This window comes from Schistocerca americana, chromosome 5 (genome assembly GCF_021461395.2).
Source record: "Schistocerca americana isolate TAMUIC-IGC-003095 chromosome 5, iqSchAmer2.1, whole genome shotgun sequence".
NCBI lineage: Eukaryota > Metazoa > Arthropoda > Insecta > Orthoptera > Acrididae > Schistocerca > Schistocerca americana.
The window spans coordinates 525,599,369-525,620,260 of record NC_060123.1 but is presented as its reverse complement, the minus strand read 5'-3'; the positions used below and the strand labels follow the sequence as shown (position 1 = coordinate 525,620,260).

At 42.1% G+C, this 20,892-nt stretch overlaps 1 non-coding gene across 1 annotated transcript; it reads right to left on the bottom strand.

The window, feature by feature from the left end:
* Nucleotides 1-6,077: 6,077 nt before the first annotated feature.
* Nucleotides 6,078-6,152, bottom strand: Trnat-ugu. The gene has a single exon. It is a non-coding gene; the product is annotated as a tRNA-Thr (tRNA).
* Nucleotides 6,153-20,892: the final 14,740 nt, after the last annotated feature.

Sequence of the window (20,892 nt, the reverse complement as noted above, 5' to 3'; positions counted from 1 at the left end):
ATGAGTTCATGGAAAAACGTTTGCGATTGCCTACAGAACCATGATTGTGCCCATGTATGCACCTCTTTGTCCGAAAAGAAATCTACGGCCACCAGTGTCTTCCTTCACGGATCGTTAAATATGGAAATGTCCGTGTTTCTCGCGCGCTGGAAAAAGACTTTCGTGGGCGTCGATTTGCTTCGGGGAAATAGGTGCACGCCTTGAAACTGTCACGGTTCCGTGGACAAATGTTAATGCTTTTTCTTGAAGACATTGATAAAAGTATTAACAATTATGGTGATTGTTTTGAAATGATAAACAGTTTACTTACTTCTTTCCATCTGTCTCGTTTTCTCTTTACTGCCCTTATATTTCTGAATGCTTCGCGCCCTTATGCAAACGTTTTTACAACGTCAGCATCACACCCTTTCCGCATTATTAACTCGTAAGCCTGTAGTTGTAAAATATATGAAACGTACCGCTCCTGATAATATCAAGGACATTCACATATGCATTATAGCTTACGAGTTGATCGAAGCGACTAATTGTACATTAAATGTGTAGTAAACATCTTTCACGAAAAATCGTGTGAGAGGAGCCTGCGACGACTAGAGACAGGAGTGTCAATATTCTTTGAATCAAACTACACGGGATGAATATCATCTATTCTTTGTGTCAAATTGATTAACCGACCGACTATTACTGATGAAGCATTAAGTTTTACTTAAATAAAAACAACACCGCACATTGACAAAAATTTTGTTTACATTATTTCGAAATTACCGCCACAATTCCTGTATACGAGTAACACAATGTTGTTGTTGTGGTCTTCAGTCCAGAGACTGGTTTGATGCAGCTCACCATGCTACTCTAGCCTGTGCAAATCTCTTCATCTGCGAATAACTACTGTGACCTACATCCTTCTCAATCTGCTTAGTGTATCCATCTCTACAATTTTTACCCTTCATGCTTCCCTCAGTACTAAATTGGTGATTTCTTGATGCCTCAGTACATCTCGTAGATACCTATCCCTTCTTCTAGTCAAGTTGTGCCACAAATTCATCTTCTCCCCAATTCTATTCAGATGTCGTTGGCAAACGTCAAAGTTTTTATTTCTTCTCCACAGATTTTAATTCCTACTCCTAATTTTTCTTTTATTTCCTTTACTGCTTGCTCAATATGCAGACCGAATAACATCGGGGATAGGCTACAACCCTGTCTCACACGCTTCTCAAGCACTGCTACCCTTTCATGCGCCTCGGCTCCTGTAACTGCCATCTGGTTTCTGTGCAAATTGTAAACAGCCTTTCGCTCCCTGTATTTTACACCTGCCACCTTCTGAATTTGAAAGAGAGTATTCCCGACAACATTGTCAAAAGCTTTTTCTAGGTCTACAAATGCTAGAAGTGTAGGTGGCCTTTCCTTGCCCTATCTTCTAAGATAGGTCATAGGGTAGGTGTTACCTCGCGTGTTCCAACATTTACACGGAATCCAAACAAATCTTCCCCGAGGTCTGCTTCTACCATCTTTCCCATGCATGTTAGTATTTTGCAACCACGACGTATTAAACTTAGAGTTTGGTAATTTTCACACCTGTCAAAACCTGCTTTCTTTGGGACTGGAATTATTATATTCTTCTTGAAGTCTGAAGACATTTCGCCTGTCTCATACATCTTGCTCACCACATGGAAGTGTTTTGTCATGGCTGGCTCTCCCAAAGTTATCACTAGATTTAATGGAATGTTGTCTACTCCCCAGGCCTTGTTTCGACGTAGGTCTTTCAGTGCTGTGTCAAATTCTATTCGCTGTATCGTATCTCCCATTTCATTTTCATCTACGTCCTCTTCCATTTCCACAGTAATCCCCTCAAGTACATCGCATTGTATAGACCCTCTATGTACTCCTTCCATCTTTCTGCTCTCCCTACGTTGGTTAGGATTGATTTCCCATCTGAGCTCCTGATGTTTATAGCCGGCCGCTGGTGGCCGAGCGGTTCCAGGCGCTTCATTCTGGAAGCGCGCGACCGCTACGGTCGCAGGTTCGAATCCTGCCTCGGGCATGGATGTGTGTGATGTCCTTAGGTTAGTTAGGTTTAAGTAGTTCTAAGTCCTAGGGGACTGATGACCTGACATGTTAAGTCCCATAGTGCTCTGAGCCATTTGAACCATTTTTTTTATGTTTATACAGGTGGTTGTCTATTCTCCAAAGGTCTCTTTAACTGTCCTGTAGGCAGTATCTATCTTAGTCCTAGTGATATATGCTTCTACAACCTTACATTTGTTCTCTAGCCATCCCTGCTTAGCCATTTTGCACTTCCTGTATGCATACGTTGTAAAACAATGGGAACCAGAGTCAGAGGGAAGCCCGTGAGAACCCGTCTTAACAATTTTTTGACGTGTGGAGGACAAGTGTGGTTGATTTTTTGTTTTTGTACTGTCGGACTACTTCGTTAATTAGTTGTTCAAATTTTGATTACTGTAATGTGTGTGTGTGGGGGGGTGGGTGGGTGTAAGGACAGTTAAAGAGAGAGCAAGAAAGAAAGAGAGTAAGAGAGAGAGAATTGAAAAGATTTTCGGAGTAGTGTAACTGTTGCGATGAAATAATATCTTCTGCTTTTGTGTGGCTCGTTGCAAATGCCAATTGTATAGCGCTAGAGGAAAACAACAACCTCCCATGAGAAATGTCACTTTTAGCATGACCACTCTGTTATTGACCAGAAGCACTGGACGTAAAGCCTACAATTATATACGCAAATACCTGTGTACGGCGGGGCGTTTAGTGTCGCTCGGTGCACCTCACTGCGGGCAACGGCTGCATGGAATGCAATTCACCGAGCATATTCAACTGCTGTATGTCAGTGAAAGCGGATTTCACGCGCTCTGTTTACACAAAGCAATATCTGTCTTGTTTGTAATTGTACTGCACACACATAGACCACATACAGAATCGAATCGTTGATCAACCGCTTTCATACAAAGGCAAGCATGAATATTTTCTCTATCGTTTCACAGTACACAGTTCTTTACACTCAGCGTGCATAGAGGATTGACACTTTATAATCTGAATAAATATGTGTGTGTTTTCTTAGGAATATGAGCTTTTTTCATATATTATTTATTTTGTCGTTCAGAGCCACGCAGTAGTCTTCATACTATGAAACACAGCAGGAAGGTACAATCACAGAACACTTTCATCAGAGAAAATATGTGTAACACTAGCGCCATTGAAATGAACTGCATAATTCTACTGCAGATTCGCAATGGAAAGCAAGACTTAATATAGTCAATGGACGACAGTACTCACAGTGGGAATCATTCCTAAAGCCGTACGCCTACTTCCTTGACACACGGTTCGAAAATTTGAATAGAATAATTCCCGTTTAGAACGATAAAAGGAATGCAGTATCTTGTGTATAACATAAAATTTGGACAACACTGAATAAGAAACAGAACAGCAGAGCTTCTGCCTTGCAGTTGCGATTTTAGAATCTGCTACAAAAATAAGTCATGTTCTCAGACGATTTTGTGAAAAGTTAGAATTCGTGGGTCATCCACTTTGATTTTCAATAACAATCGTTAGCAGTCGTGGCCAAAGATTTCCGGTTTAAGGAGTTACCCTTATTCTTCCGACGGCCTATGTCAAAAGAGCGAGGAAACATAAACGTTCACGTCATCGATTTACCCTGGGGGTTGGGGATTGCCCCTAAAGACGAAAGACTCACCGACATGCGGAGGAAAAATACAGTGGTAACCACTGCATTAGAAACTTACGGGTATCCGTATCACCTTTACCTGAAAACAAAATAGCATCATAATGATCTCTCCATTGCCAGAAGGTCCCGTATGAGTACACCTTACTAAGCGTCAGCAAGGGATACGAAATATGAAGAAGCCTGAAGAAGAGATTGGAAAACTAATGAAACGGTAGAAACCAAATATCCCGTGATACAAGAAGATTTGAAGAATTGAGAATTCCTGCTCAAGCGTTCAAATCGCTATGAGCACTATGGGACTTAACATCTGATGTCATCAGTCCCCTAGAACTTAGAACTGCTTAAACATAACTAACCTAAGGAGATCACACAAATCCATGCGTGAGGCACGATTCGAACCTCCGACCGTAGCGGTCACGCGGTTCCAGACTGAAGGGCCTAAAACCGCTCGCCACACCGGCCGGCTGCCCAAGCGTCGAACTATTGGGACTCTGAGTGCAAAGCATGGAATCTAGCATGAGAAAGTAAAAGGACAGTGGAAGACGTTTCGTAGTTTACCGCCGGATACGAACGTTGGCGCTGCAATCGACGCAATGGTTCAAATATCTTTGAGTACTATGCGACTTAACTTTTGAGGTCATCAGTCGCCTTGAACTTAGAGCTAATTAAACCTAACTAACCTAAGGACATCACACACATCCATGCCCGAGGCAGGATTCGAACCTGCGACCGTAGCGGTCGCTCGGATCGAGGCTGTAGCTCCTAGAACCGCACGGCCACTCCGGCCGGCAATCGACGCTGGATCAGTGAAGTATAATAATGGGAGATGGCGCTGGAGGCTTCCTACACTGTACCCTGCTTTCAAGCCGGTGCCACCCTGTTAGATGCCCCAAACATTAGTAGCCTACTGATTACCATTGCTTCTTGATCTTAGTTTCTGTCTTGTCCACGCAACGGTTGTTTCAAAAAAAATGTTACACTGCATTTATCACCAACACAGCGTCAAGAACGCATTTTCAGATGTTTTTCTGGCCTTAAATGCACATTTAATCTTGTGATACGAAACGTTTCACCTTGTTAACGTAAGTTTCTTTCTTTTATATGTTCCGAAAAACAGAGACGAGAAGTATGTGATAGGGAAACACCGCTTTCGTAATCCAACATTTTCGTTAATACGGGCTGACGAAACTGAAGTGGATGTCCTCCTGCAGAAAATGCAGCGAACGTATTTTGATGAATTTTGTTGGTTTCCAATCTTCTCTTCTCACAGCGTTCACCCAGAGAATATTAAAATTTGAATGGGAACTATATAGTCACTATAATAAAAGTAAACGGCCCAAGCAAAATTTATGCATAGAGAAGAAAATACGACTTGAACCAGTCCACTTACGAATGAAATGTGGTTCCTTTACACTTCAACTTACGATGATAATGATGTGATACACGTAAGTGATGCAATGTTGCATTTTTGACCAAATAATTTGGACGAGAAGCTAATGTTTTGGACAACTAACATGACAGACATCAGCTTCAAATTTGTGACAAAATGACTTCTCCCCTAATTAAACTTCCATGTGCTGGCTAGAGAGCGCGGACATAATCTATGGGCGTACCTAAATATACGCCTGTCTCGTGATATTATGGAGTAATCCAGTCAATAAGATGCTGTCCTCTGGTTTATAAAAGTGGGACCTCGCAAGGTTCACGACTGTCAGACCTGATTTCGATGTGTATCGAAAGCTCTGGATTTTATTCGAATTTCAAGCGACAAGTAAACCAAGATGTGCGTCGCGAAAGGCTTCGTAGTTATCTCTGGCAGTGTTGGTTGATGTGAAAAATTTCGTGTTACTTAGTGGTTCATCGTCTATTGTAGGTTTCCCAAAAATTAAGTCATTTCAAATGTCAGAAGAAGGCTAACGTATACCACCTCCTATGGAACCATGCGTGTTAAGGCAATGTGATGGTAAATCCAGTTCAGCTCTAGAGAACACTTTTTGTTTCACAGTAAGGTTAACATAGCCAAGTACGCGAATGGTATTTTCGGTAGCTTACACAGTTTCAGTTTCGTGTATTCGTCTTTCCACACCTCTGCCAGGCACCTAAATGTGATTTGTAGAGTATCCATGTAGATTTAGAATCAACCATGCCCTAATTTTCGATGTCAATGAGCAAAGTGAGTATAAGAACGTTCATCACTGTGGTCTAACATTGCTCACGGCATGTGTTAATATCGTGAAAACATATATATGACGGTAGTATCTGTTTCCGAAAGAACAGTTACCGTGGATGATCATGCAGCTTTGCTAGAAATGAAATGATACTTAAATGGACACCCCAGCTTCAAACAGGCGTTGATGTACTTCATTGCGGACATGTTGAAAATGTGTGCCCCGACCGGGACTCGAACCCGGGATCTCCTGCTTACATGGCAGACGCTCTATCCATCTGAGCCACCGCGGGCACAGAGGGTAGTGCGTCGGCAGGGACTTATCCCTTGCACGCTCCCCGTGAGATCCACATTCCCAACATGTCCACCCCACTACATTCGTAGTGCGCCTAATAGATGTTTGCCCATCATACTCATTACTCGTGGCAGATTAATCTACCAAGTCCCGTACGAGTTCGGGCATAGCGTGTGCGTTCGCACAAGAAGGTCAATGGCCGGGAAGCCATATTTTAACTATATATGACGGTAGTATCTGTTCCCGAAAGAACAGTTACCGTGGATGACCATGCAGCTTTGCTAGAAATGAAATGATAATTAAATGGACACCCTAGCTGCAAACAGGCGTTGATGTACTTCATTGGGGACATGTTGAAAATGTGTGCCCCGACCGGGACTCGAACCCGGGATCTCCTGCTTACACGGCACACATTTTCAACATGTCCCCAATGAAGTACATCAACGCCTGTTTGCAGCTAGGGTGTCCATTTAATTATCATTTCATCGTGAAAACACGGATAACAAGACCCCGGTGGACATGTCACACTGGGTTCTCCTGTTAGCTTCAAAACGCACATTAACGTCTGATAGTTTGTACATCTCTTGTACGTCCTTCTTCTTCGTCTGGTGGTGTGTTTTCATCCTTTTGTATATTCCATCTTCTAATAGGAAATTGTGCCACATATAGATATTCTTTCAGAACTCGTCAAACGGAAGTGTTATCATTTATGTCAGTTAATGGAAGTAAAAGTGGGAACACAAATCAGTGACACATTGTAGATCCACAGCGATATTTGAAGTGAATTCGCACCTGCTTTCTTTATTCTACATGGTTTGGATTCAGCGTCTAAAATGTTATTACACACATTGGAAATCAGTTACCTTTTCTTGATGTGTAGAAGATTTAATAAAATAGTGGAAAACGTTAGATAGACAGAGGCTAATCATAGTGGAAAACTTTAGATGGACATAGGCTGATCATGTTTTCATAATACGAGATGGTAACAAAAGGAAAATATATCCGTGTGGGATTCTTATTCTTGAGGAAGAATGAAGCATATGCTACGTGACTATGATGTCGATAGAGACTGCCAGCTGTTAGTGGAGATGTGTGATATCTGTTTATTTTAGAGAAGACTTGGATTGAACATCCCGTCAATGATGGAGTGAATTTTCGGACTGGGAAGAAGCTGGAAATCGAACGTATCCTTTTGCTAGGAACCATCCCGCCATAAGCCTTTATCGATTTAGGGAAATCAATAGAAACAAAAACCTAGTCTTCTCGAATGTGAATCCAGTGTCTCATTGTCGTGAGGCCTCACCACGTTACTAAACATAATGTTTTTTATATTACTTCGCAACACCTTCAGCTGACATTCTTTTCATTTAATGTATGGTTGCACAGTTTCAGCTTTAGGCAATAGTCAAATATCTAAATCGGAAGTATTATATATTCGATACATTAGCGGCACATGTATTTAACATAGGACCAAGTAATATCCCAATATATACAGTGTGGATCGCAGCTTACTTTATGGACGGTTATTTGATGGTACATTATAGCAAGTACGTCTTTGCTCTTGTGACTGCATGTAACTGTCTCAAAATAGAGAGATTTTTCCGTTATTTTAGGAGCACGTTACTTTTGAGCAGTTGTTGCAAAGCTCTTTTATGTAATCTCAATGTTTTCAACGCGCTTCAACTAGAAAGATTATAATCATTTTACAAAAATTCATCAGTTAAGCTATGTATATCTTTGTTACCAGTTATGATTAATTATCACTTATTATTGACATAACTATGACTGAATGCAATTTATTTAAGACAACTTTTAAATACTTGTTCTTTACTGTGGGAGCACCTCATATTTGAACAGTTCCTACAACATGTACAAGTGACTTAAGAAATTTTATGCAGAAATTGTATGCAGTCATTTTTAAACCAATGACGAATGATAGTTAAATTGAAATTATCTGACATGTTTTAAGTCGTGTTCTTAAGTGTCAAGTTGGTGCTTGAGAAATGCGGAAAACTTATTTTTTATATCGATGTAGGAAATTCCAGTGCAGGGCAACAGAATTATGTGAAAATTAAATTTTGGACGGATATATGTAGAGCTCACGCTACACGATGCGAAATCCAGACTAGCCGACACATCAAACAACTCCTCTGCGAGGAACCAATACATTTTCAATGAAATTTGCATCCGCCGTTTGACTGCAAAACAAAATGACTCGGTTTAAAATGTTGGCTCTGAATACCGCTAATCTTTATATAAAGTCTTGCAAACAATCACTGTACCAGAACTATTGCCGTAATTGCACTGTTAACAGGACATCACTTTACTGAAATGTTTTGCTACTATTAAGCCTCTGAACTGTACTGAGATTGTTTTCACACATGCAGTCAGCCAATCACGGTGCATATCACTGTACATGAACATCGATGGCAATTAAATTTATTGGCCCACCTGTGCACACAGAACGCTCGTCACCTCTGCAGTTTGTTGCAATTAGGAACAATGATGTGACTGTCAAAAATTAAATTTCATTTGCTGTATTTGCGATGTGCAATGAAAGACGGTATCTTACCAATTTCCATACATCTTCTCAATACACAACTCGCGAGATGCAGTGCGAGTTTCCAAACAGAGTCATGAAAGTAAAAATTAAAATGGTGAATTAGTCTTAATGACTGACAAATGTGAACAAATACTCGAAGTTTAACTGCGCTTCATGAAGCCAAAACGACAATGCATCTATTCATAAAGTTCGCACACCTAGACAAGTTAGCATAACATTTCTTAATAACACTCCTGTGTATAGTTCCGTTCCTTGACATTTGTTTCAACTATAAGACCGTATGCTTCATTACAAAATTTCTGCAGTAAGCTGCAACCATACGCATTTTCTAACAGTTACAGTACACACAGTTACAAATACAATATGAAAACCGGATTTCCTTAAAAGTCGGCTCCTACCGTTCTTCCATTAATATAATTTCATATACTCAATATATTTCCTCAGAACATATTATTACAAAATCATTTTTAATACTGCTGCCTCCAGTACACAGCAGCCTAACTTCCACCCTTTTCAAACCAAGGACAGATTGCCTGACTGTTCAGCTCACTCTGTTACTGCTTCTTTTCTGATATACTCTGACAAATCAAAGTTCACCTCTCTTACCAACATCTCTGGTCTCAAACACAGTGTTACAAAAAATATCATTATATCGATAATTTAAGGGTTGCGTACATTTATCAAATTCGTACCTTCATTCAGATTTATAGCCAAAAAATCGCCATGCCAAATAGGACAGCCCCCTTTCAAAATGTAATTGAAAACAAAGAACGTTGTAGCTTAATTACCCAATTTATGTAAAATAATTATGAATTTCCTTGTATAAGTACGTTAAAAACATAGACCTTACGCCGAATGGCTATAATTAAACTTACCCTATTTAATACGTTACAACAAGTAAACCAATTGTCGTACTATTACCAAACTTGGTAGAATTGATGTCCAGAGTATACTGTGCATGATTTCCATGCGTCACAGCGCCACCATCCAGTTCCAGTTACGGCTACCAGGTGTCGTGATCAGTCATCGTGATTCGTAGTCTCACACACCTGACCAGTCGCAGGACACATGTTGTCATTTCAACATGAGCTGAAAAGGATCGTGGTATTATTGGTGAAGCTCTATTATCAGAACAACAGTAATGCTGCAACTTTGAAAATATAGCCGGCTGCAAGGAGCATGACGAAAAAGTTCGAATCACAGAACTGGGCGTCGGTCCGGGAAGAGGCCAACGACCGGTTGCACCACAGGTGGTTGATGAAATCGCTGTTGCTATTGCAGACAAGGCTGCGCGCAATTCCCGATCGTCAGGTAATGTGCGTGCTGTGGAACGACAGTTGAACATTCCGAGGTCCACTGTACGGATTACAATGGTGCTTCGAACCATTGCGTCCGTACAAGATTAATATCGTACAAAAGCTTACACCACAGGACGCACAACGACGTGTTGACTTCGAACTCCACTTTCTCGCAAGGACTGAAGTTGACGAGGGCTGGTGGCCAGCGTTGGTGCGATATGCTTCGCCAGCATGTCATACCCGCCCTACAGAAGAGAAACGCTTTGAACGCAACTATTTTCATGCTAGAAGAGGCCCACCGCATATCGCTTGTGAAGTTCACCCGCTTTTCCGAAACACATGTGGAAACTATCAAATTATCAGCCGATCGTTTTTAAATGCTTGACAGACATGATAACTTGATCCCATTCCCTGCGATTACTGGTTGTGGCGCTACCTGAAGAACAGGGTTTGCCAGGAGAACTTTCACATATGTGCTGGTCTGAAGCAAAGCCTATCAAGAGAGGTAGCCAGCTTACCTACGGATATGCTTCGTTCTGCTGTGCAAAATGAAATCCTGCGCTTTCAGTCCCTTCTCGACACTGATGGGCGCCATATTGAGCTCCTTCGTAGCAGTTGTTCAAAAAATGTCTCTACGCACTATGGGACTTAACATCTGAGGTCATCAGTCCCCTAGACTTAGAACTACTTAAACCTAACTAAGCTAAGGACATCACACACATCCATACTCGAGGCAGGATTCGAACCTGCGACCGCAACAGCAGCGCGGTCCCGGAATGAAGCGCCTAGAACCGCTCGGCCACAGCGGCCGGCTCGTAGCAGTAGTGGTACTGGTATTCAATGGTATGCTGTACGGTAGCAGCACATTAAAAGTGTTTCAGTTGAATTTAGTGTTTTTATTTCTCTTCCCCGTGTCGTTGACACTAACGGTGTCACGTTTGGTACTAGTACGGTAATTAGTTTCCGTTTAGTAACGTGTTAAACAGGGAAAGTTTAATTATATCCACTGTGTATATAGGAGCTTTGCAACCGCTGCTCAGAAGGAAAGTGGTCCTAAAATAACCTTAAATTATTTCTAATTTAGTTTATGACAAATACGTGCAGTCATAGATGCAAGAAGGTACATGACGTAATATACCATTAAAGGGATATGACTCGTTCCTATGTTAAATACATAAATTATACTAATGCAACCGATCTATAATCCTTCAATTTTAGATACTTGAAAATGATCTAAAGCAGAAATTGTACAATCGCACATGAAATAAAGAGAATGCCAGCTGAAGGCAGCACGAAATCATTTAAAAATTGCATCACAGATTCAGACCCTACCGCAATAAAGGTTATAGAATATACTTTGTTCTTGTTTTACTTAGATACACTGGTATTTAAAACTTAAAGACGAAACTAACTTTTGCATAACTTGTCACTGCCAAGTAACTTATCTCGATGAAACTTGTACCATGCATAGAAAGAACTTCTCGAGTGTAGTACGGAAAGTAACTGAAAACAACTATTAATACCACTGAAGCCACTGCGAATCATGTTGGTCCTCTGGAACGACAGTACATGGTTCTTAATAGGGTGTGCGATCACCACGAGCTGAGATGTAGACCCTGCAAATTGCTCCTCGCTAGACACAAGGTTGGTAAGAAATTACTGTGGTATGCCGTATAGTACCTCCACCAACGCGGTTGACAGCTACTAGAGAGTTGTGGACGGCTACAGTACGTCTCTCGAACACATCCCGCATGTGCTCGGAGGAATTTAGGTCAGGGGAATCGACTGGTCAGTTCATTCGCTGAATGTCCTTTCGTTCCAAGAGCTCATCCAGCTGCTCTGTTGATGCAGCATTGTCATCCATATAAACTAAGTCAGAGACAAATGCGCCCCTGAAAAGACACACATGGGGAGGAGTACAGCGTTACAATAACATTGACCGAAGAGTGTACCATATTCAAAGTTTTGGAGGTCAGTACGCTGTTGCTACATTAAGCCTACCCACAGTGTAACATCTGGATCACAACAACAACCATGGTCTACAGTATTTGAAATATACATAAATTATATACGCAGTTGTGAACATAGACAACCATCAGCTATACAATGGAACGACGACAGTGAAAATCTGTGCCGGATCGGGATTCTAACCCGGATTCCCCGCTTAGTTCATTAGACTATCCGAGAAAGTTTCACAGCCAGACCCATACTTCCATGTATTGACTACCACGTGTATACAACCTGCACTCGTAATCCATTGTGTATATACCCGCACAGGGGGACATTTTAATGGAAACTTGTTTGACCAGTGTCGGCCGATAAATGCGCTATTACATTGCCTGTACTATTGGCATGTACGAAGCATGCATGCGTTTCCTAAGGAAAATTCCATCGTATTTCTGAACAACACAGGCGCAACAGTGTCGTATTATTGGGCGACTGGGGGAAACACACAAGACCATTGTCGAACATGATCGGTTTGGTCGTCCTGGTGTCATCGTATGGTGAGACATAATGTTGCGTTAGATTAATTACATTGCGAACAGAGGCCTTTAAAAATTCTTGCCTTGAAAGAGCCATGATAAGTGGTACGATGACACAGTCATTTGCCACGCGCTTCACAGTGGTTTACATAGATGGAGATGAAGATGAGCAATTCTGATCATCTCGAACTGTTGTTTGCTGTGCAATTCACATATGAACCCTATGATCGCCGTTCAAATGAACTTACTTATCTCCAATTCGTCTCATGTTAAATTCTTGAGCTACGATGCTTTGGTTTGTCCTGTATGAATCGCTAACGATTCCAAGTCATGGATCATCTCCCTTTTATCTTTGTGGGTCACTTCACACTTTTTTGCTATTGTTTCCAGAGCTGTGTATGATAAAAGTCGGGCCGAGTGTTTGTTATCCGCCACAGAGTTCCGGATATATTTAAATCGTTTTGACCAATCAGATTAACTTGCTTGGATCAAACATATCCTACGAAAAGACTCCCTCAGTGTGCGGTGGGTCTCAGCTGCAGTTTTGCAGAGCTTATTAAAAAAAACTTACTGCAGATCCTTCGTTCTTCCATGTCAGCCATTTCGAAATCCGCAGACGCAATAAACACGGTGTAACGAAATCAACAATAACGTTCATTCCAACGCATTAATAACGAAGCCACTTGTATACTGGAAGTTGAAAGACACAATAATAGTTGAGTCTGCGTAAGTTGATCCTTCACAGTTGCAATGGGCTGGGCGCGGCAGCTTCACAGGGCTACCTGGAACAACAACGTAACGTGATTTTGCAGACGTCTCTATGGCAGCGCATCAGTGTTGTGACAGCTCTGTAGGCAGCTATTGTTTCCGCCTGCAGCCGTTAGCGCTTCGCTATTGAAAGTTGGTAATTGCGCTGCTAGCTGTCAGGGACCTTATACACTGAAGAGCCAAAGAATTGGTACACCTGCCTAGTAGCGTGTAGGGCCCTCGCGAGCACGCGGACGTGCCGCAACACGACGCGGCATGGACTTGACTGATGTCTGAAGTACTGCTGGAAGGAACTGACACTGTGAATCCAGCAGGGCTGTCCAAAAATCCGTAAGAGAATGGGGGAGTGAATATCTCTTCGGAACAGTACGTTGCAATGCGTCAAGGATATACTCAATAATGTTCATGTCTGCAGAGTTTGGTGGGCAGCGATGGTGCTTAAATTCAGAAGAGTGTTCCTGGAGCCACTCTGTAGCAATTATGGACGTGTGGTTTGTCGCATTGTCCTGCTGGAATTGCTCAAGTCCGTCGGAATGCACAATGGACATGAATTGATGCAGGTGATCACACAGGATGTTTACGTATGTGTCACCGGTCAGAGTCGTATCAGGGGTCTAAACGTATCAGGGGACCCATAACACTCCAACTGTACGCGCGCCACACCATTACAGAGCCTCCATCAGCTTGAACAGTCCCCTGCTGACATGCAGGGTACATGGAATCATGAGGTTTTCTGCATACCCGTACACATGCATCCGCTCGACACAATTTGAAACGAAACTCGTCCGACCAGGCATCATGTTCCCAGTTATTAACAGTCCAATGTCGGTGTCGACGGGCCCAGGCGAGGCGTTCAACTTTGTGTCATGCAGTCATCAAGGGTACACGAGTGTGACTGCGGCTCCAAAAGCCCATATCGAGTATGTTCAGTTGAGTGATTCGCACCCTGACATTTGCTGATGATCCAGCACTGAAATCTGCAGCAATCTGCGGAAAGGCTGCACTTCTGTTACGTTGAACGATTCTCTTCAGTCGTCTTTAGTCTGGTTTTGCAAGATCTTTTTCCGGCCACAGCTTTGATGTTTTGCCATATTCCTGATGTTCGCGGTACACTCATGAAATGGTCCTATGGGAAAATCCCCACTTCGTCGGTCCGTCAGAGATGCTGTGTACTATCGCTTGTGCGCTACTATAAAGCCACGTTCAAACTCACTTAAATCTCGATAATCTGCCATTCTAGCAGCACTAGACCATCTAACAACTGCGGCAGAAACTTAGTGTCTTGTATAGGCTTTGTCGACCGCAACGCCGTATTCTGCCTGTTTACATAACTCTGTACAAACATCATGTAACTGATTCACCTCAATGGGTAGTGAATCCATAACCTTCATTGTTGACACATATTATCTGCCGACATCCCATGGGAAACTAAAATTAGTGGGCGTGGAGGATATGGACGGGGACTGCGTGTAGGTGGTGCTAGGTGGGAATATGGGTCGGCAGGGGAGCGCGACAAGACAGTCCGTGCGCTTCTAACAAACACTGTCTCCAATTGGGGTAGAGGCTAATGCCACTGCCAAGGAAGCAGGAGATCACGGATTCGAGTCCCGGTCTGGCACAAATTTTACTAGTCGACGCCGATTCCACATAAAGTCCCGAGGCAGCTGTCACCAACAGTTGCTTCCCTTCCCTTTCCTCTCTTCCCCTCCCCTAGTTTACGTAACACGTCGGGGATCTGCTTCTGCAGTCTCGATCATAGAGGTGCCTAGCTTTGGTAGTTAGTACTGCTGATTGTTGGACGTAGGATGCAAAATCTCCCAGTTTTCGATGCAATGACAACACTTTTGAACCGAAATTAATAGAAATATACTGAACTTTTAGTCATTAGAATTCATACGAACTTTCGCACATGTCACGGCTACAAGCCATTTCCTCTCAAATAATGACGTGTAATAAATGGAAACCATCGTACACTGAAAGAAAACAACATCAACAAAAAACCTAGCTATGAAATTGAGTAACACCATATAATGGCGAAAACCTCCATCTCCGTGAAGCATTGAATGAGTTCCAGCTATCGTAAAATTTGTAGAAATTTTCTTTTTCTGTTGATAACTCTTTATTATTACAAAAATACTGGTTTCAGGCATTGCCATCCTTCTTCATATTAAATTTGTAGCAACAAAGTAACATGCCTTAGAGAAAAACTGTGTTCCATTATCATTCATAGAAATGTAGGAACGACAGAGAAACTCATAATTTTTCTGCAAGAAGGGGAACGATGTAGCTACGAATATTGTCTGAAAATGACTGACGGTGCCTGAAGCTGGTAATCTGCAATTACATGATTACTCTACAATTCACAATTATGTGCGTGGCAGATACTTATTCGAATCACCTTCAGTCTATTTCTCTACCCTTCTACTCTACGCTACGAAAAACGCTTTTTTCTAATGGTTGCTACTCCAGCTCGTGTTTCATATCCATGATGCTTTGTCTCCTTTTTCGGAATAATACCAAAGGAGTTGATCATTTTTGAACGTTTTCGATGTTCTCTGTGTCCTATGTGGTAAGGATCCCATATCACAGAGCAGTGGTCCAGAAGAGGAAGGACAAGCACATGTAAGCTGTCTCCTCAGAAGATTTGTTGCATCTTCTAAATGTTATGCCAATAAAAACACACTATTTGGTATGCTTTCTCCAAGTTGTCTATGTGATCTTTTCAGTCTAAGTTTTTCGTAATTGTAATCGCTAAATATACAGTTGATTTAAGAGCCGTAGATTTGTGTCACTCGTAGCGTTAACAAAGTTTAAAGATTCCTTTTAGTGCTCACGTGAATGAACTCTCTCTTTTCATTATTTAGATTCAGTTGCCACATATTGCTCCATAGAGATATCTTGAAACAACAAACGGTGAACGACAGACTGAAAAAAGTTTTCTAGACCTAAAACTCATGGAGCACGCTTGCTGACAAGTACATCAGGTTTAGATAAAAGGTTTAATTAAGATACAAGATTATGTTTGGAAAATTGAATTGAATGGATTAATGAAGGTTGATCCCCGACAGAGCATCGATGGAGATACGACATTAATATGAAAGTGGCAGTGCTGATAATTGCCACACTGGAAATATGTTTCGTGTATAAAAGCCGAGGCAACGGACAGAGCACCCACGGTGGCAGACGCCACGGCTGGAGGGGAGATGGCACCGTCGATGCGGAGCCGACATTCGGCGCCGCGACCGCTGCCTGATGCGATTTCGCTCCGTCTTCGCTAATGCGAGAGAGCATTCGTCTGTCCGTGGCACGTCTGATCGCTTTCGCCGTCAAAAGAGCGTAGGCGCGCCGTGTTGAATATGAAGAGCAGCACTGCCTCAAACGCGGGTCCAACAAAGCCTTTTATCCTCTTGCTGTGTCGCTGTGCCAGGCACGGCATCAACCAGACTCGCATTCGCCGATACTCTCTGCACAGTGACTCACAAAATCGCGAAAGGGCAAAAGCGATCGCGAATGTAGTCCGCGTGTTCCCCCTTGGAACCCGGGCTTGTGTAAGTTTTCTCTTTAATCCCCAAATACTACCCACCCCAAAAAATGTTACGAGGGGCGTACAGTGAGTAACGCAACTTCTTTTTTCTGAAAACAGATTGATTTTATTCAGGATTATCCAATAAACCCTATTATTCCCCTCTCATTTAGCAACTAAAGCCCGTCTTCAACATAATCTCCGTTCAATATGACAGCATTACACCACCTTATTGGCAGATCCTGCATGCCCACATAGTATCACTATTGGTCGACGTCGGAGCCAACGTCTTTCTGCGTCAATAATCTCCCCATCATCCCCATACCGCTTCCCGCGGAGTGTATCCTTCATTGAGCCAAATAAATGGTAGTCAGACAGTACTAGATCTTGGCTGTTGAGTCGATGGGGAACAACAGTCCAATGAAGTTATGTGAGCTTCTCTCGAATAAGCGTTGCGTTGTCATAGACTTCGAGGAGTACGTTTGCATTTTCGTGGCTACGAACACGCTGAAGTCATTTCTTCAATTTCCTGAGGGTAGCAAAACACACATCCCAACTGATCGTCGCACCATCCAACAGAATAACACCTTCATCGTCCCAGAAGATCGACGTCATAACTTTCCACCCTGAGGAGTGGCTTTGAACTCTTTCTTCGGAGGAGAGGTGGCGCGGCTGCCGTTTTGTCTCCAGTTCGATGTGATTAACTTATTTTTCATCGTCTGTGATGGTCCTCTGCCAGGCGGCCACTATACCAGCGGTCAAACGCCTTCAGGTACCCCAGTACGTCGACAGAGACGTCCGGTTGTGCACCGGGATGTTTGGTTTTGATCCGTCGATCACCTCGAATGAGAGTGTCCGCACGCTCCAGCACGGCAGCAGTCGCAGCTGTAAGCAGCCGGCTGCCACCTGGGAGATCGGAGACGTTCGCCTGAGCGTCTTGGGATGATGACAGATGTCTCTCCCAACGACTCACCGTAGTTTTGTTCTCTGCCAGGTGTTCGTAGTCATTCTGCAAGCGCTTATGGATATCTGCGATGCTGTGGTTTTCCGCCAAAGAGACTCCATGAAAGCTATTTGCTGGAGCGCGCTTCAGTTTCAGAGGCCATTTTAAGGTAGGGAATAGCGCCGCCACGTACTGGAACTTTATGAAACTACAGCGGCTGAAGCGGGAATATTCCACGATGACCCACAGCAAATTCCGCATTTGTTTCAACCAAACAGGCCGAAAAAAATTAATGTATTCCATTCCTTGTTGAACACCTCTCGTATATTAACCCTACTCGGGGTACTGGTGAGCCCCACATTAAAGACTCAATAAATAACTATTCGGAATTAAAGCATTTTATTTTTCATAGTACCGTTGAACTAATCATGTATCAAAGGGCCTTTTGATTTCTTAACTGCACTTCCACCTTGTGGTCATATTTTCAGTTGATGTTCTGCACATACGAATTTTTAGTATGTGTTGCAGCAAATTTTACTTTTACAATCCTTGTTTCAGCTATAGAAGGCACATCTCCCTGAAATAATTTTCCTTTGGATACGCAATTGCTGATGCACTTTTAAGTCCATAGGCCTTGCAAGTGTTCCCCGGAGACCACGAGACAAACTTCGGTTCTTCATTTTGCCTGAAGATGTGGCCTTACAATATCAATAGCTAAGTCATTTAGATATTTTCATCAATTTCGCACGGTTTCTTTGGATTTTTGAAACAGAACGCAATAAAGTACCATACAGTGTATTCCAGCGGCATTCAGCACCCATATAACGTGCATAGATGTTCAAATGCGTGAAATCTTATGGGACTTAATTGCTAAGGTCATCAGTTCCTAAGCTTACACACTACTTAACCTAAATTATCCTAAGGACAAACACACACACATCCATGCCCGAGGGAGGACTCGAACCTCCGCCGGGACCTGCCGCACAGTCCATGACTGCAACGCCTAGACCGCTCGGCTAATCCCGCGCGGCAAACGTGCGTAGAGGCCATCTACGAGTTCTCTTCGACACCGAGTAGGTGTGAGATAATGAATCAAAGAAATTAACACCACATTTGTCGGCGTTGTAGAACTCGATTATTTCGAAATTTCTGACCATTCCACTCTCATACTTTCGTTCATGCACTGTAGAGCATAAAGTCATAATGCCTCTCCTCTTATCGGCAGAAGAATGAGATAGGAAAGTGATTAGTCACTGAAAGCGAACACTGAACTGTTCCTTTACGGCCACGAATCTCTGTAAATAAGGGAGAAATTTCTGGTTTGTTTGATATCACTGATGCCACCATTGTCATAAAGCGTTCATTGAGCAATTGATGTGGCAATGATACACAAGTGAACCAATTATTAAAAGTGCAGTTTCTGTTAGTGCCATGACTAGGTTTGATCATCTCCATAGGATAACACAGAAAAACACGAGTTCCCTTAGTTAAATCCTTACCAGTACTAACTTCTGCATTTAATATAAAAAATGTCTTAACATTACACGTCATTATTACCTTAGGCCCCTATTTATTACTTTTTGATGGAAGAAATATCTTAAAACTGCAGCGTCTATGGCAACTAGGTAACTGCTCTCAAAGTTCAGAGTGATGCCACATACAATGCCTCTCTGGTTTTGATTATTTGGTAAAAAAAACTAATTTATTGCAACCAGTTGGTGATGGGGTCGACGTTCATGCCTGCTTTCTCGATTATCAAAGCGTACGCTGTTACTCAGGAATTAAAAACTTGTCTGTGACATTGCACCACGGAAACATATTAAAATTTCGTGTTTATCAAATGGTTAACGAGTGGTTAGATATTAATTTTCAAAACTCCAATTACTACAATTGAAAAAGTGCTTTCATCTCTGTAACGTTTGTCTTATTTCCCATATAGTGACTCACTCAGCACCTCTTCTGTAACAAAAAATAAATAAATAAATAAATAAAAATAAATAAAAAATAAAAAAATAAAAAATAAAGAAAAATACCTCCCATTCTTTGATTCCCCCAGAGTTAATTCTTTTGGCCGCGCCTTTGTTCACGGGAAGATGAAGCACAATGTATCTTCTAGGAGAATTTATGGTCTTTTTAAAAGCCATTTGTATTTGTTCTTATCAAAAGGTCTGTCAGCCACATCAGTTACTGAAAGGAAATCTTCAGATTCACTACTTTTGAGTCGTGTTCACCACATGGAGAAATTACTGAAACACACTCGTCAGCCTTCTCTGTAGGACCACTTCGCTTAGAACACTCGTCACCACCATATTTTCTTGCCTGTTGTCTTTAGTTGTTACTGAAATACGCTTCTCCGCATTCGCTGAAGGACTGCTTTCCTAACTAAACTCGTCATCACTCTTCTCTTCGGGCTTTTCAAGTACTCCAGCATGCTCACTGTCTGAAATGAAGTCACTTGTATCGGAGTATTCATCATCTAATTTCTGTAATATTTCATAATTTCATTCTCAGTCAGTGGTCGTGAGCATTTCTCTGTTTGGGTAGCGCTATTCATTCTGCAAAAATGCAACAATAGCCCTTATAAGAACAATAATTCAACTTCGGTACCATACCTGAACAAAAATAGTGCATATATTATAATAACCTACGCGTTTAACAAACATAATATTTGAAACAGACTAAAATTACATATATATCAATGGTGACTGCGAAATAAGAACACTGTCACTAACACCAACCTGAGGTTATGCAGTATCCAACAAGCTTGAATATCACCTCTTTAGCGAAGCTTCTCACTCACCTAGTAAAGTTAACGATTTCATCGCCAAGTAGTAAGCTATGCGGAAGTACAAGTCAGTGCTGCTAACTCGATTATATAAACCGGGACATACACTTACGCTGGTGTTCAGAATAAACATAACACTTTGAACGACTAGAGATAGGACGTTCATATTCACAGTGTATGGGAAATAGTATCTTCTTCCCAAATGATAAGAATTTCAGTCACCTCAGTTCATCGTGAGTGTCCTGTTGCCTAATAGGCACAGGGTCCACCATGGGCTCTGATAACTTGTTCTACGGGTGATGACATCGTCGCGTATAAGGAGCGAATGGCGTCCCATGGTATATCCATCCATGCTGCATTTACCTGGTTCGTGCAG